At 37.1% G+C, this 19,236-nt stretch overlaps 1 protein-coding gene across 2 annotated transcripts in view; it reads right to left on the bottom strand.

Moving 5' to 3' along the window:
* LOC5576993 (glucose-6-phosphate exchanger SLC37A2) overlaps positions 1 to 17,697 on the bottom strand; it is a 54,620-nt gene extending 36,923 nt beyond the window's left edge. The window contains exons 1-2 of one of the 2 annotated variants that reach the window (XM_021843882.1): positions 17,479 to 17,697; positions 17,206 to 17,403 (exon numbers count right to left, since the gene is read on the bottom strand). The gene's annotated coding sequence lies outside the window, so the exon portion shown is untranslated. The remainder of the gene's footprint in view (positions 1 to 17,205; positions 17,404 to 17,478) is intronic. The other variant, XM_021843881.1, reaches the window with a different exon arrangement.
* Positions 17,698 to 19,236: the final 1,539 nt, after the last annotated feature.

Genomic DNA, 19,236 nt, shown 5'->3' on the forward strand with positions numbered 1-19,236 from the left:
AAATTTCGTCTACGTATTCTTCAACGGATGAACAGTCTTTGAGTTCCAGTCTCATTAGCTTCCGCAGCAGACTAATCTTGCGATTCTTTCCGCTGTCCTGGAAGGCCGTTCGGAGACTGTGCCAAGCTTCTTTGGCCGTTCTTGCGCTCTGGACTAGGCTGTAATTGTACCTCTCGATACTGAGGCAAATCGTCGCTAAAGCACGGTCCGACAAGTCCTCGCTGAACTGCATATCGTCCGCTGAATTTACGGCACGCCAAGTTCCCTCCTTGATCATCACCATCCGCATTCCGAATGCCCACGCTGCGTAGTCCTCTCGACCATTTTAGCTTCTCCAGGGACTGATGGGAAGCGCTACTGAACGGAATCCGCAAATCACACGCTCTTGCTATTTCGTTTCCCCCGGGGGCTTCTTCCCTTTGGCCGCCGAAACCGATGACTTGAGCTGGATCGCTTGTTCGTTCTCCATTCCCAACCGGAACACCGTCTTGAATTGGTGGTAATCTGTTTCCCGTTCTTCTCACGGAAATGTTTCAGAACTGCTCAGAAAATCTTCCTGCAAAAAAAAAATTCACCTTTCGGCTGTTTGTTTAGCAGGTTGCTAGGCTACCCGTTGCAAACAGCTATACTGGGCCGATAACCTGATAGAGAGTAAAAGCGTCTGAACAGGTATACAGTCTAGCAACGAATGATTTTTGCTCAATTATAATGCAAAGCTTACTACGCTAACAGAGTCCTCTATTGGTCGGTGGCTTCAAATTGTGGTAGCATTTGGCAGACTGCGTACCGATCGGGTGACCAAACATAGAGCAGAAACACACAACACAAACACTTTCCTGAATTAACAACATTCAAATGACACGAAAACTACACTAATCGCGACAAAACCTCGATAACCTGCTGAGGGAGTACTACGAACCGTTACACAGTCTATTCTGCCATAGCATCTGATTCTATATCTGATGTGCAATCCAATTGCAAGACTGTCGGCGATAAAAAGTTCGAATTGGTTTCTCGCCGAAGTTGGATCTTTCTTCGAATCTATGCAAGATACCTAACTTTGGAAGTGGAGCATTCGATTCGCATCCGTTCTAATGCGCCCTACTTCCGAAGCAGGGTATCTTGCGAGGATGCCGAGAAAAAAAAAACATTTTCGGCGATCTGCATTTTCTAACGATTGACCGATCTTACAATACGGAAACGGATCGTCCAGCATTCGTAGAGGTGGCAGCAGAACCCGCTACTTACCTGTTTTGTGCCCCAATATGGAATATGCTGCCCATAAACGCATAATTGTCCCATGTGAGTAGGAATCCATGCAAACATGTGTTTATGGGCAGTATGGGTCTGTATGATGTGAACTAGAAAATATGAGACATTCGTGGATACTACTATGTAGCAGCCTACGTGATAGAAAAATACTGAAATGATACTACACATGGATGTGTGCCCACGTGGTTTCTGTTGAAATGTTTGTTTGTTCGTTTATGTCCATATATGCTGAAAACTAGCGAGATTGAAAAAAAACCGCGGCTTTCCAAGTCATTTTTAACGATTTGACCACTTTTACGGATGTTCCGGATCTTCCAGTGAGCCCCCCAATGGCCATACAGGGTTTTATGCACTCAAAGCATTATTTATGTCCATGTATGCTAAAAACTAGTGAGATTGAAAAAAAACGCGGCTTTCCAAGTCATTTTTAACGATTTGACCACTTTACCGGATGTTCCGGATCTTCCGGTGAGCCCCCCAATGGCCATACAGGGTCTTATGCACTCAAAGCATCGTTTATGTCAATGTATGTTGAAAACTAGTGAGATTGAAAAAAACCGCGGCTTTCCAAGTAATTTTTAACGATTTGACCACTTTACCGGATGTTCCGGATCTTCCGGTGAGCCCCCAATGGCCATACAGGGTCTTATGCACTCAAAGCGTCGTTTATGTCCATGTATGTAGAAAACTAGCGACATTGAAAAAACCGCGGCTTTCTAAGTCATTTTTAACGATTTGACCACTTTACCGGATGTTCCGGATCTTCCGGTGAGCCCCCCAATGGCCATACAGGGTCTTATGCACTCAAAGCATCGTTTATGTCAATGTATGTTGAAAACTAGTGAGATTGAAAAAAAACCGCGGCTTTCCAAGTCATTTTTAACGATTTGACCATTTTTACGGATGTTCCGGATCTTCCGGAAGGCATATTTCAGTTTTTCAAGGAAACTTCCATGAAAGTGGCTCCTTAAATCACTTGATTATCTTTCATGTTGCACGATTGACTGTTCCTATAAAACTTAAGTAGTTAAATGACAGTTTAGTATTATAAAACTGTTCAGGAAAGGAAGTTGATCATTTTTTTACCCGACTTGACCCAGGAGGACACCGGAATAACTCCGGCCACAGGCAAAATTTTGGACCACTTTCTCCAGCATATGAAAATAGAAGAGTTTGGATTTCATATAGTGAAAGAAGTTTGCAAATCGGATAGAAAATAGCTTCACGAGAATTTTTTGAATTTTTTTTTCTTAACCCGGTCGGATACGGGTTAAACTTAATTCAGTATTTTGAAATGTTTCTGAAAAATTACTGGAAGGTCGGGTAAAGTCAGGGAATTTTATTTTCCAAATTGAGTCGACACCCTGTAGAGGATTGCTTGAAAAATTCACAGCAAAAATTATTGATTCCTTCTTGATTTCTCCTAATATTCCACAAGGTTTTCATAAATAATGAAATAAGATACAACTGGGAAAATGTTCTTAGTGATTTCTCAGAGAAGTTTTCATCAAATCTATCTGCATTTTTTTTAAAGAAAATAGGGTAAAACCACCGGTTTTGGCCAGCCTAAGAGAAAATGTCAATAAAAACTGAATGGGAAGCCGTATTTATACAACAAATATGTCAAATGCAAGCTTTCAATCCATATTATATGTGTAAAATATCAAAACTGAGCCAAAACCATTTTTTCGCTTTGATAATCCCGTTGGTCAATATAGGCCAACGGAACCAGTTTCGGCCAGAGATTTAACTTCGGTTCCTAAATTGGCCAATTGCATTGATTTCTCATGAGAGTGGCCAAATTAGGAGTGCCCTGGCCAAATTAGGTGTATGGGAGCTAAAATTATAAGGAAAATTAATTGTTTTTTTATGTTTTGAATCAATTTGGACAAGTAAATGAATGTAGCTCTATCATATGAATGTGACCTACTGCACACAAAAGGTTTCATGCTGATTGGCTATGTAAAACGGTGTATAATCCACTATGGCTACAACTGACGTATGGCCAAAACCGGTGCTTCTACCCTAGTCTAGTGTTTTTTTAGATTTATCTAAAAGTCAATTTGATATTAATCCCCAAAATCCTTACCCATATTTTTTCAATTCAATCATTTCAAAGTTTTTAGTGGAATGGGTTCAGCTATTCTTTCATTAACTCTTCCGTGAAAATATTCTAAAAATTTTCGAGAAATTTATTCAGAAATTTCTCTTTTTTTATTATCAAAGTTCAAATTGAATTTGGAAAAATATTGAACTCTTATCGGGAAACTCAAGAATTAATCGTAGAATTTTTGGAACTTTCTGACGTCATGACGATGAAAAAGTTTGGCGTTTTTTTGTAGGATTAACTACAAAAAATCTTGTTAATTTTTATCGTCTTCATAATAGACAATGGTTTATGTTAAAACAGATGGAATTTTTATAAAGGTGTTTGTATCTTACATTTTAGAAAATGTTTCGCATGAACTCCGAAGCTTTAATGGCAAATTAATCTAAAAACTTTTAACTATTGTGGTAGAACTGTAAAAGTTGAAGGTGAAAATATTGGCGGTTTTTATCAAGAACTCTGCTAAAAATGTTTTATAACAAAATTCATAATTTAAAACTTGGAGTAAATTTTTGCATAACTTCAAAAATTCGATGAGGAATTCCTGATGGATTTTCAGAAATCAGGAGCCATACGTATAAGAACTCTGAAAAATTTTAAAACTCCTGGAATTCATTTTTCTCCTTTAGATTCTTTAAAATGTTAGCTTTTGGAGTACGATTTTTTGTACGAAGGTGCCTAAGAATACGTCATGTGAAGGAAGGAGAAACAACAAAATGTTAAATCAGATCGAAACAACCAAAGATAAGTGGTTATCTATATTTTTTCTCTAGAGGTGAATCAATGGGCTGGATAAATAAACAATAAACTGTAGGATAATTAAAATCGCTCAAATCACATTAAAAAATAAAAAAAATTCAAGGAGCTCCATCAGAATCTTCATAATTAAGCCAAAAAGCCTCTAGGAATTCCGCCTTTAAAATGTACTAGAATTCAATTCCAGAATATATATTTTTTGCAGAATTTATAAAACAATTTCTGAAACATTGTTTTAAGGAAGATCTGCACAAATTTCTTCATGAATTTCTTAATTAATCCCTGCCCAATTATTTTGCTAAATTGCTTATTTCGGAAGTAAAAATATGCCTGGGATTTTTCAATAAATTTCTTCTGGAGATTCGAAGCCAAAAGACATTCCAAAATTACTTTTCGTATATAATTCCTGTAGAATCTGAGGATTTGAAGTAGAATTTACAAAAAAAAAACAAAGGAGAATTTGTAACGCAATTTACAATGCAATTTATAATGAACTTTGCGAAAAAGTTTTTAATAACTTTTTTGGGAAAACTAGGGTCATTTACGGCTTCGGCACCATTGGCAACCAAATTTCAAATGCCAGATACACAGATTTTTTTCTTCAAAACACATCAATGAAAACATTTAGATGTTTCTTTGTTTTGTCAGCTTCCCGTTGACGAGATTGCCGAGACTGGACGAACAATTTCATCATAGATGCCATCAATTCAAATGAACACGCCTCAAAGTGCGACTGATTTGGAGATTTGCCTACAGTGCTTATGGAAAATCTGCCGAAGAGAATATTTAAGGCTGCCGACATTAGTCACACGGATATGGGTTGTTCGAAGCGTTATAAATAAGTCTCCAAGAAGGTTTTAACCAGTCTATCGGTGTGAATTGATAGAGGATTGAGCAGCGCATACATGTAAACAGGCAAAAACGTAATTTGTCTGCTGATGTTCGAGGAAATTGCAAAAGAAGAGCGACATCGGTTTGTACTGCCAAGAATACGTAAATTCCCCTATATGAAGGAATTTGACAGAATCAATGATTATTTAGAAAAAAAAATGTTAGGGCAAAGTTTGAACTTTTTCAAGGCTTAGAAATTTTTAGCAAATCTCAATATTATTTGACTACTTTCTAAAAGATTTGAAGCAAAAGGTGTAAACCACTCTTCGATATACATTAACGGATTTGATCACTAAAATTCTTGAGACTGTAAAAAACTTACTCGGTAAAACGTAGTTTAGAGATAAATTCAAAAGTTCATTCATACGAAATTATTAAAAAAAAATGAAGCGAAAACAGAAAAAGAACATATTGCTGGAATCAAAAATTATGGTCGATTTTTTTACTTTTTTTTTGAAGCCTCAGGTAAGTTCGAAATTCTTTGAAGAGATATGTTTTGAATTAGGCCTTGTTTTTCGCCAATAATTGCAGCTATTTTACGTCTTAGAAGTTCCTTTAGTAATGTTGCCTATTTATTTTTTTTTGCCAAGACCTTTTTTATCAATGAATTTCAACCTCGATCAGGACACCCTCCAAGAACACAAGAAATCGTAATTCAGTTAAAAGGCTACACTATGCTAGAACATTTGAAATAGTTTGGTTTGCTCTACTCAGAAAAAACGAATTAACGGAGCCGATTTTCTAGGACACTGACGCTTTTTAGTATCACAGTATTTTGAAACGGAGATGTCGAGCGACAGCAGGACGCTTAATTTTTCGATGGTCGCACAATTCAACGAATTCAGAACCGCCACACTAATGCTGTGAACGACAAGCTAGGTTTTCCCACTATTATTGAACAAAATAAAAGAACGTAACTACTGAAGAATGTTTATCAATAGATTCAGAAGATTTTACTTCACTTTAGAATTATGTTAACATTTTTTTTCATATATATTTTCATTCAAAATTCTGTGGAAGGGGTCTGGAAGACTCTGGGGGGCCTGGCCCCCCTGCCCCCCCTGTTCCTACGCCAATGGCAATTCTCGCTGAATTGCTCAAGCGATGTACAGAATGCACATACTCTTCGCTCTCCAGAACCACCTTTAGGTATTTCTTCTGGAAGAAGAAGAGGATATGGAGCTGTAAGTGTATGACTAATCGTATAATTCCCAATTGTCAAACAAGAAACATACAATAGGGAGACTTACGGCTTCGGCACCATTCGACTATTATCGGCAATCAAATTTTAAACGCCAAATACACAGTATTTTTCTGTCGAAACACATCAGTGGAAACATTCAGATGATTCTTCGTTCTGCCCGGTTCCCGCTGGCGAGATTTCCGAGACTAAACAAACGATATCGCCGGAGATGTTATCAATTCAAACGAGCACGCCTCAAAATGCGACTGATTTTGAGCTGCCGAAGAGATTCACCAGCAGTTGTTATGGGAAAGTTGCCGAAGAGATTGAGGCTGCCGACAATAGTCACACTGACAAGGGATGTTTGCAGCGTTGTGAAAACGATTCTAGAATCATTTTGACAAGTCTGTCGGTGTGAATCGATAAAGGATTGAGCAACGTATAAATGTAATTAGACAAACACGGACTTTGTCTGCTGATGTCCGAGAAAATTACAAAAGAAGCACGGCATCGGCTTAAGCTGACGAGAATACGTAAGTTCCCCTACTTCTTATTATCAACTAATATTTTTTTTATTGATTACAACAATTGTATAGCTCCTATAATTAAGGTACAGTGGGTGAAGTGTATCAGTGAGGTAAGTGGATCATTTGTCTATATTGAGCATAAATACTTGAATATGTTGAATGTTTTCGCAGCATTGCTTCGTTTTAGGTTATGTTCTAACGTCCACACTAATACTAATGCAAAACTGATACTGCACCAACACTAACACAAGAAAACTTGTTGGCTGCAAAAATCAATTAATTTCAAAATTGTTTTCCGTCAATCAAAAATTAATTGTATCTCTGCCTTAAATCAAATTCTACTAGTTTTTTCAACGCATGGTGAACATTTCAGTTCTAATTGTATGAATCACAATGAAAAATATGTGAGTTTCATAAATAAATACAGATATATTGGACATGGTACACTTATCCCCACTTTTTAATGGGGTGGGGAAAGTGGATCAAGTATTATTATCATTTATTGGCAGACTGCTTACGATAATTTGAATAAGTTTGAATACTCGCAAATATTGTTTTGTTTTTACTGTTTCTCGTTACTAGCTTAAATTTGCCTAATTGACTATAGAAAATTTGAATTATTTCACCTAAAATTTATTTTAATCTTTCTGGTATAAGAAAATATAAAATATATATAATTCTAACAAAACTTTTCGTGGTTTATTAAAGCTGAGTTTCAAAAGAGCAAAATAAACAAATTTTTCAATTGAAAACCTGTTATCGTACCTTATTTGACCATATAAATTGTTCTAGACAGATGATACAAATACATTCAATAATATAATAAGAAGATTTCAGTTTGTTGAACAAAAATAAATGTATCTTATAATTTTAAACTACAAGTGTTTTTCAAAAACATCGTTAGGAATAATCCTACAATGCTTCTTTATAACTAATGTGATTATATTAAAGAATTTTCTCCAAATAATTCTAGGTACAATGTTTTATTTTTGTTTGAATTAGTGTGAACTAATGTATAAATATTTTCAATAATATTTTGATAAAATGAAGACACTTTTCAATTTTTATGGTATCAAAACATAGCATAACTAGCACTAATAACAAGAACGAGAGCAATATCATTCTTAGTATACATGATTACACCATATATGTTTTGGGAAAAAAAAAATTAGTGGTGTTCCACTTACCCCACCATGGTGAGGCAAGTGGATTATTTGGCGCAAATTTTCAAGTCCCTCATACTCAATACATAAAAAACAGGAAAATCTAAATAAATGACGATTTGAAGTATATTAGTCCCTCATTTGATATCCACAGAAAAAAGTTTGAATTACATTATTTACGTAAGCTGTACGTAATAATGAAGTTGACTAATGATATTTCTGTATCCACTTACCCCACGGTACCTTATTATTTTATTTTTACTTCCGACTTCCCAGCCGAAGTGAATCAGAAATGCAGCAAACCCTAAAAAGGTTAATAAAAATAAAAACGAGATATCATTTTAAAAAGTATTGTTCGCTAACCGTACATGTGATTGAAGAGTTCCGTCTTAGTTGGACATTTACCCGGTTATTTCACTACCAATTCCTTGTCAAATGTGTTTGGTTTTCCGTCAAGAAAATCAAATGACACATTCCACACACATCTCCGCTAAGGTATCAAAATTTCAAACTCTGTAATAATTTAAAAGCTATGCAGAACTTGAAAGACAATATATTGAGTTGTATAAAAAACATAAATTTGATTGAAAATACCATAAAAAACATACCTGAAAAGTTATATAAACTTGATATAATCTATTGCTGAGAAATTTAAATATTTTATAACATTTTTATAAAAGTTCTGAATCACATTTTATCAAATGTCATATGAATCGTTTATACGTTAACTTGGAGGTTATTTGATGACATTGTAATATTAGGGTTTAATTATTTTCAAAGAATTATTGGTTCTTTGAAAACGTACTTTTTCAAATAATCACATTAATATGGTGTCGCGTTACGAAAATCGCCTAATTTTTGACATTGTAAAATAAATACTTCTTATAGAAAGTTTTGATGTCGCGTTACGTTAACTTAAGGCCCAAGTAAAAATGGAGCAAATATCAAAAGTGAAAAAGCAGTTTTCGGCGTTAAAATCGACAAATCGAATAAAATAAAAACACACAGCTGTTTTATTTGCAAAATAAAAAGACTGTGTGTTTTTATTTTTTTCGATTTGTTGATTTCAAGGGCGAAAACTGTTTTTTTTTATTTTTGACATTTGCCTCATTTTTTCTTGCACCATAAACCGTAAATTTCCAGGACGAAACAACAATTTTCAAAATGCTCGTTCTCAGCAGTGCTCCAACCGATTTTCGAAATTTTTGGCTTTTAGTGGAAGAAAATAGTTATACTAGCTTTCAGCGTTGGTGCCGCCCCGCTGAAACCATCCCCGTTATTGTGAGATGTGAGTATGTCTGTTTTTTTTTCTTGCTTTTCACTAAAATCTGATCAAGTGGCTCTGGGTTTTCAATGAACTCGTTGGCTAGTGACCCAACTCTTATCAGACAGGTTTCGTTTAGTGCAATATAGGCTCTTACATGTTGGGGAACACTTGGCTCCGATGATAAACAACATGGTACTCTGACGGATAATCAGGAACATCCGTAAAAATGGTCGATTCATGTAAATAATCCAAGACAGCTGCGGTTTTTTGCAAACTCATCAGAATTCCTTGTTATAGAACGCAATAGATTATTTGGATGGTTCGTGGACCTAGGTGGTCACAATAACGGCATCTGAAAGATCCGGAACATCCGCAAAAATGGTAATTTCGAGAAAATTATCATAGACCACTGCGGTCTTTTCCAAACTCATCAGAAATCATAGTAGTAAAACTTAACGGATGATTTAGATTGTTAATCTATGTGGGTGACCAATATAAAGCACTTAAGAGGATCTGGAATAACCGTAAAATGGTCATCTCGAAGAAATCAACCTAGACATACGTAGTTTTTTTTTTCAGGATAACTTATCATGAGATTTGTCTATGAATGCCAAACCCATCCTTTAAGTTGAATAATAATTGATCTCAATACGTTTGTAATGAACTTTGATGATTTTTACGACAAATTTTGCGGATCTTCCGGAGGGAGTTCTAGTGGTCACTTATGTCCATGAACAGCTTCGATCATCTTTTGTGGTGTATAATAAGGAATTCTGATTAGTTTGCAAAAAACTGTAACTGTCTACGATGATTTCCAAGAATTGATATTTTTCATGGATACAGTAATGGCCCAATTTTTTCAACCCCTGATTTTGTCTACCCCCGATTTTAGCACCCTTGTTGACCCGATTTTGTCAGCCGCAAATTTAAATATATTTTAATCAGACTAAACACGTCTATACTGGCAATATTGGATGTGTAAAGTCAATTATGATATTGGCCACGTCTATACAATCATCTAAAGACCAAAATTTTGAAATTTGAAATTTTTAATAATTATCCATTCATCGACCTACACCTTTCTGATAAGATTTGGGTCACTTCTAAAAATCAGACCAAAAACCAGACCTATTTGATCAACTTTGTGCAAAAAAGCAAAGCAAATATATATCACAATATACAAGAAATTATATAATCTCACAAAATATATATCTCACAAAAACGTGGAAGGTTTCAGTTAAATTGCGCCTATGCTTAAAGCTGGTACAACTATAATAATAATTCCCCTTCAATAAAAGCTAAAACAATCAGTTCGTTAATTGCTAGATATGAGCGTTTTGAAAATTGAGGTTCGTCCTGACATGTTATAAGTTAAAATATATTTACAATTTTGCCTAATAATCTGGTCTACTAACTCTACTGTGCGACAGAATGGCATGATATTCAGATTACTATTTTGAGATTATAACGTCCTCTATAATTTTGCTAAGAATATGATCTTCAAAATACTGAAATATTACCCCACTGTGGAATTACCCCACTGTAAAACAGATCTACAGATTGTTCGGTCCACCATTTGAAAGCTATTATGGTACACATTTCTGAAACAATATTCTAAAAGTACTATATTGAAACATTTGAATATTTTTGAATATAAAACTCCACACAGTACTTACGAAGTGGATACCAACCATTAAGCACCAAATGAACTTAAGAGCGTACCAATTCGTTCGATGAAAAGATTAAATGACGTGTTAGTGCTTTGTTTTGCGGAAAAGTAATCTATAAGAAATTACTTACAATACAGCCTAACTGATTTGTGGATCGCTTTTATGCCCTCAAAAGAAAGCGCTGGCCGTAAAATAAAATAAAATATTGTGAGCCTCGTGGCCGTGCGGTTAGTGTCGTTAGGCATTTAAGCGCATCGTGTCATTGGGTGTGGGTTCGATTCCCACTCCAGCCATTGAAACTTTTCGTCAGGAATGTTTCTCAATTGTGCCACTGGAGCATCCTTATCCATTGTCTAGTGTTAAGTTACATTCCGTGCAGCTAAATGGCTGGAGACGGTGTCCTTATATTTTAATTGGAGATCGAATCAAGTCGAAAAGTGATATTTTTTTATTTGCAGTTTTTTTTTCTATGCGGATTAGAACACTTTTTTTCATACTCACCACCAGAGGTCTAAGTTTCAATCAAATAAGCCTATGAACTAATATACGATGACGTCACGCTGCAACTTTCAGCGTGAAGAAAACCTTTACAGCGGGCGATGTATACAGAAAAATAAATGATTTCGTTGCACATTCATCCACGCATTGTTCATCCGATGAACATTCGTGTTGGCGTGGATGTTATTTTATGTAAACATATTTAGATCGGAAAAAATCAACAAGAAAAGTAGACCGTGGATAAGTCCATTGGCTGAACTATCCAGCTTTTTAAAAGCGGTAAAGGCCGCCAAAAGTTAGCTTACTTTCTGGTAGGGATCCAACATATTGACGTTTGGCTTTGTTCCGGTCAATAGGCAAATTTAATGCGCCACCATCATAGAGGTCGCTAGGGAAGAAGGAGAGAAATGTCATTGAAAATGTTTGTTTACGTCCAAAATTCAATTTTTTTTACCCAAAAATTAGCTCATAATCAATTAATTATTAAACTATTTTCCATTGGCATAATCATTTCGACCCTTTATTCTTGCGATACGCGTGATTTCATAACAAATTTAACCACAAACAAAGAATCCGGAGGTTTATAACCTATGTAGCCAAACACCAATTTTCCAATTTTATCCCACTAATCGTACATGAGCACTGTAGGATCTGTACATTTTCGAAGGAAAAAAAGTTTATCAGGTTTTTCAATGCTCTCTGATCGTCTACAACATAACTATTCCGAGAAAAAGTGTAATATGTTTGCTCTTTCCTATGCTGCACACGGTGCGGTCTCAACTCAATCTCTTTTATGACGGTTCTCCTACTAGCCACCAAATGTCTAAGTGATCGTTCAGCTTTGAAAATATTATCCTATTGACTTGTCCACCGGTGTGATAAATTCACTCGGTTAAAGAATTTTGACGTTTTAGCGGGTCACGTAGATGCTTCCCACGTGTTTCGGTCAAGTGTAAAAATTCTTGGACTGAGTAAATTTAGTGCACCGGTGGATAAGTCCATATCAAGCGACCCAAGTCAAACGCCAGATCACTAGATCCCTTTTTGTAAAAGTGGGCTAATTTTTGGTGATATTAGCGTTCGTAAAAGCGGGATACTTCATCCAATAAGCTTATCTGATTGAAACTTAGACATCTGGTGGTGAGTATGAGAAAAAAAGTGTTCAAATCCGCAAAATAAAATGTACTGCGAGTTGATATAATCTTAGATTGATTTCAAGCTTATAACTACAGTCAATTTCCCATAAATTGATGATTATCGTAAATATCTAAGGGATGATTCAAATATTATGTGACGAAGAAATTTGCCAATTTAAACCCCCTCCTTCCCTGAAGTAACAGGTTTTATATGGAAAATTTCAATTTATTGTATAGACCGAAACACTACAAAATATCCCTTACCTCTCCTTGTTGTGTTTGAACGTAATATTTGAACGATCCCTAACAAATTTGTCTTGCTTTGAATTGCCAAGTGGTCAAAAAATAATTTCGTAAACAAAGGAACGATTACTATAAGCAACTTACAGCATGCGGACCACATCACACCACTATTCAAAACTCGCTCGTGGGCCATACAAAATCTTCCCGATGACCGTACAAATCCTTTTAGAGAATCGCTATTTGGTGATCACTCGTTTATAATGATGTTACAAATGCCAAACAAAATATGTAAAACTTTTTTTATGTCCATCAAGCATAATTCTAGTTTACGCCCTATTTTGAGAACACTCCATGATTTCATTGAGTTTGACAGTACCACGGACCAAAATTTTTCGGTACATTGACGTTGTACTGCAGCTGTCATGATGCTCCCGGGTTGGGGCATACATTGTGTGGTTGGATGTAAGCGAGCGAAATAAAGAAATCACTTTTGTACCGACGAGCAAGTAAGCTAGACGCGTGTTCCTCATTTATTGCGAGTTCCGATCCTACAGATAGTATTGGAGCTGAACTCATCAAAATGGGCCCGGAGAGGTTGGCAGCCTGGCTGATTGTCAAAATCTGGGAAACGGAACAGCTGCCGGAGGAGTGGAAGCAAGGGGTCATATGCCCCATCTACAAGAAGGGCGACAAACTGGAATGTGAAAACTATCGTGCGATCACTATCCTGATTGCCGCCTACAAAGTGCTATCCCAGATTATCTTCCGTCGTCTATCACCAATAACAAATGAGTTTGTGGGAAGTTAACAAGCTAGTTTCATCAACGGCCACTCGACAACGGACCAAATCTTCACTGTACGGCAAATCCTCCAGAAATGCCGTAAATACCAAGTCCCAACGCATCACTTGTTCATCGATTTCCAAGCGGCTCATGATAGCATCGACCGCGAAGAGCTATGGAAAATCATGGACGAGTACAGCTTTCCCGGGAAGCTCACAAGACTAATAAGAGCAACGATGGACGGTGTGCAGAATAGCGTGAAGATTTCGGGCGAACATTCCAGTTCGTTCGAATCCCGCCGGAGACTTCGACAGGGTGATGGACTTTCGTGCCTACTGTTCACAAGATCCAGCCAATTTGTTTGCTTCGCGGATGATATGGATATTATCGGCAGAACATTTGGAACGGTGGCAGATCTGTACACCCGCCTGAAACGTGAAGCGATAAAAGTCGGCCTGGTGGTGAATGCGTCAAAAACAAAGTACATGCTGATAGGCGGAACCGAGCGCGACAGAGCCCGTCTGGGAAGCAGTGTCACGATAGACGGGGATACTTTTGAGGTGGTTGATGAGTTCGTCTACCTCGGATCCTTGTTAACGGCTGATAACAACGTTAGTCGTGAAATACTGAGACGCATCATCAGTAGAAGTCGCGCCTACTATAGGCTCCAGAAGAAGCTACGGTCGAGAAAGATTCACTCTCGCACCAAATGTACAGCATGGACCATGCTGGAAGAGGACCTGCAAGCACTTGGAGTGTTCGAACGAAGGGTGCTTAGGACGATCTTTGGCGGAGTACAGAAAAACAGTTTGTGGCGGCGGAGATTGAACCACGAGCTCGCTAGGCTCTACGGCGAACCCAGTATCCAGAAGGTTGCGAAAGCCGGAACGGTGCGCTGGGCAGGGCATGTTGCAAGACTACCGGACAACAATCCTGCAAAGATGGTGTTCGCGTCGAATCCGGTTGGCACAATAAGGCGAGGAGCACAGCGAGCGAGGTGGCTTGATCAGGTGCAACAAGATCTGGAGAACGTGGGCCAAAATCGAATTTGGAGAGACACAGCCATGGACCGAGTAAATTGGCGTAACATCGTTAACGAGGTTTTATCAAATTAATTGATGTAACACCAATTAAATAAATAATAATCTTTATTTCGGATAAGGAACTAGATAACAACCCTGATAATTTCCAACCCCGCCTTGAGAAAACCCTTAGAAAACCTTAGAAGGTCTCTTCTGAATACAGTGGGGATTCTCTCCATGGGGCTCTGCTACATGTAATGACTCAATGGTTGGGTGCTCGCTAGTTGAAAAAAAAATCCAATTGGAAAGCACTCGAATATCAAGAGCAGATGTCAAACTAACTTCAACTTCAACAATTTCAAAGAATATGAGATTACGATTAATCGTAATTATCGTAATCGAATTCTTATGACACATTGATTTCAAATTTATGTCAGATTTACCAATTCGAAGTTAAGATGAAACTCGTCTTTGGTGAAATAGCATAAAATACAAATTAAACAAGTTATCAAAATTTTAAAGGTATAAGTCTATCGAAATAATCTAGAAACTTTTGTTTATTTGAGTGCTTTGTGCACTAGTAGTAGGAAATTTGGATCGTTAACCTATTATTTCTCTTAAAGGCGCTTATTGAAAACAGTAATTTGGATTGATGTCGGTCGAATTTGGATTCTGACATGATTACCATTAATACATCAGAATACCACAGAATTATTAGACACACAAACCGGGTCTTACTTTCCCCTTTTGACGGAATTTTAAGGAGGATTCTTTGTCAGGTTTGGACGGTATTCTCACGTGGCTTTCTTTGAGTAGAATTTTCAGAGAATACCATTCATGATTCTGATAAAATCTTGATAACATTCGTAGCTAGGTTATTGAAGAATTATATAACATTGAAATGAAAACAGGAGTGGAAAGCCATACTAAGTTTTATTCGTAACATGAGCAATAATTTCAATTTATTGTGCAAAATAATGTTCTCATATACTAATAGAGTAATTTGCCCATTGGGGATCATGCACAAATTACGTCACGCTCCAAGGGGGGAGGGGGTCGAGCCAAGCGTGACAAGCCTTACAAAATTTTTGGATGAATCATACAAAAAGTGTGACAAAGGGGGTAGGGAGGGGGTCGAAAAAGTTGAAATTTAGCGTGACATAATTTGTGTACCATCCCTTGTTGCGGTATTAAAATAAAAAAATGAAAATTGATGAGATTTTACTATTTACGGAACGCTATTTGATGAAGTTGTAATGAGTTCATCAATTATTCTTGACAGCCTTATTGTAGTAGAACATGAATTCGGTTTCAAATCTCTTTGCGAAAAGCAAGTTCACAAATTTGGGCCATTTTTTCATATGACGTTAGACGCCAGAGGTATGCTTTAATAATAGGTATTTTAATTTGCTCGTTCAATTTTGTTCGGAATACATTCATTTATATTCCAAAACCAACGATTTATGTTTAATTCAATGTCGAAACATGAATATTGATCAATATACATTCAGATTTAATATTTCATGCAAATTTTTATCGAATTGAAATAGTGTTTGTCGTGTTTGTCTCAACACTTAACTTTTTTGTATGTATGTATTTTTCTAAAAATTCCCTCATTTAATGCATAAAACCTCTCTATTAACATTCTCACATCTAGTGCTAACTGCAATAATGTCAATCAAATACACAGCGCAACAAAAATGACATTTTTGCGTGTCTCAAGGATCAAATTATGTGTCTCTAGTAGTTATTAAAATCAAGAGCTACATTATCGGTCAACTTGCAGTCATTTGCCTCTGAAACCTTATTTGGTGAGGTGTGAATGTTATAATTTTCGAACCAAGTAAAAACATGCTCAATTTTTCTATTTTAAATCAATGTTTTGAACATTTTTTTCTGAAATTTTAGTGGATAATTTACTTCTCCGATAGGCAACTGAAATATTGTTTGCATTTAAAGTGTAAAAGTATTCGCTTATGCAAAGATACAGGGGGTGTCCATTCTGCCCGGGTGTCCATACTGCCCCCGGTACCCCTAATCCCAAAACAAATAAGTTCTGCTGGACCAAAAAGATAATTTGGTTTTGTACATCGTCACCATGACCTTCAATCACATTTTGTTCTGAAAAATTGCCATCCATAACTGAGGGGTGACTGTACCTTAGCAAAAAAGCATCATACTTGCTGAAATCGCGTCTAAAACAGTGTTTGCTGAGCGCTCGGTGGTGCCAATATCGGTAAAAAAAAGAGTGAGAAAAAAATCTAAGTGCTTATTCAATTGAAAAGAAATTCTGTGTTAAATACAACATTAATCCATATTTGTGGTTTTTCCATAACTGTGGTACAACTGTTATCATCTTCTTCCCCTGCATGATATAATATTTGCTTGCATATGCAGCTTGTCTACAACAATCACACTAGCTTTCAAATTGTCACTCTTGTCAGTTCTCTTCCACATCTAAATGATTCATCACCACAATTGCATTCTAGGTAGGTATATTAAATAACATTTCTTGTGCAAAATTGCCATTCCAAACATTGAATGTCAAGGCGATCAACGTTAAAATTGTCGTTTTGATTTGTATTGTCCTACGTATTATCTGTTATCAGCACAAATTTTTGCACTGCCACCTCATAATCGTCAATTATACTAGTAATTAATCATTTCACTTGTTAGCAAATAACTCACCAGAGCAATCGATTGATTTGCCATCGGGGACAAATCTTCCCGCATATAGCGGTTACAAGTCGAATCCCAAGGGGTGCATCTGGATAGCTGGTGCTCATTATTCTCCAACCGGAACGAAAGATTCGCATGAGCCTTGCAGCTTTTCTGTTACACAGTTACTCGTCTCCCGTTCCAAAAGACAGCAGAAATATGTTTTCGCTGAAATTTGCAAGAACAAAGAACCAGTTGATAGCATCCAAAGGAAGGTCAATCTCAACATTATATATGACTCACAATCACAGCACTGGTTAATATCAGAGTTCCATTATGACGATTTTTCAAACACTGTTGGTTTCGATTATGATTCCCAAACAGACTGATTGAAGCACAAAACACAACTGATTCTAGAGGAATAATGAGTAAAAGATGGAGAGCGATCAATCCCGATGGTGTGTTGTGGATTCTTCTGTCCAGGCTTTCTATGTTCCTGTTTTCTGATACGCTGGCTGGACGTCAGAATGGATGAATGAAATACGTCGATAACAGGGCACACAACAAACCACAATAAAATCGCGCTCACAAATATATTCAAACGCTCCTACCTAAATGAATAATATTGTGGTTCGAGTTTCCTAAGATTGCTCCAAGATGGCTCTGCAAAAAATAAATTTTAATATTTTCTCAAAGGGCTTCAAAATTTACAAATTCTTACAGGAATATTTACATCACACTTTTCAATGACTATAAAGTCAAGTGAATTACGAATAAATGCAGTTTTAATTATGTGGGAGATATTGGCCCTGTAAAAGCATAAGTTTGTAGACAAATTTATGACGTACTTAGACAAATTACTGCAAAATATAATTTTGCAGGGCGGTTGACATTGACATGAGTGGACACTTAAAACCCAACATTGATTCAAAACTCAGCTTTAAGTGTTTTTGTGTTGAGACTGATGAAACTTTTTTTTATAGGAAGGTGACCACAATGATACCAACACAATAATGAAAAAAGAAAATGTGTCATCAAATACGATGTTAGAATGCGATTTGCCAGAATCTAACACTAGCAGCACTTGAGCCGTTTACTCGAAAATCTGCTGCAAATCCAGTGGCTCTTCTAGCGCACTATCTGCCGTCGAATTTTTGCTATCCCTCTCTGCACTGTCGGAATCCTCGCTCGAGTTGACGACCACGTGTTGATCGTCGATCACATTCACCTGGCGCTCGCCATCTACGGTCTCTTGCGGATGAACTTCCGTAAAAACCATCGGTTCGATAGTCAAATCCGCATTGTCCGTCTCCGGTAACTCCTGTACCGGTCGCTCGTCCAGTATCACAACGTCTCGACTTTCAAAAACTTGATTTTTCTTCGTGTCGTACATACGATAGGCCTTGGAACACTCCGAGTAGCCGATCAAAATGCACGGTACCGACTTGGGGTCCCACTTCGCACGCTTGACTTTTGGAACGTACGCCATTGCTCTTGCTCCGAAGACTCGCAGTTTCGATAAATCCGGTTTCCTTCCCGTAGACTTCTCGAATGGGGTGACTAAGATGCCCTTTGTTGATTCGGTTGATTAGATATACCGCTGTCGATGCCGCTTCTGCCCAAAATCGCTTGTCCAACTTACTGTCGAACAACAAACATCTTGCTCGCTCCTGAATCGTCCGGTTCATGCGTTCAGCCAACCCGTTTTGCTCCGGATTGTGAGGCACTGTTGTCTCGTGATGGATTCCGTGTGTCTTGAGAAACTCCTCGAAATGATTACTGACATATTCTCCACCAGTCTTCAAAATATCCTTTGCATTGCGTTGCTTTGATCAATAAATTAGGGAGTAGGAAAATGCACACTCCTCATTTCCTAATCCAGCATTGCTTTGATTTGATCCTATCATTTCGTGAAAATACTGCATCAATGATCTTAAAAAATATCAACTCCTTCTGTTGAGCGAATATGTCTAGTAGGCATAGCAACCGCACGATTATCGTGGCATTGCGTGGTTGAAAACTGTCAGAATGCAGTTGTTTGCGGGTGAAAATGTTCATTGT

Source organism: Aedes aegypti, chromosome 2 (genome assembly GCF_002204515.2).
Source record: "Aedes aegypti strain LVP_AGWG chromosome 2, AaegL5.0 Primary Assembly, whole genome shotgun sequence".
Taxonomy (NCBI): Eukaryota; Metazoa; Arthropoda; class Insecta; order Diptera; family Culicidae; genus Aedes; species Aedes aegypti.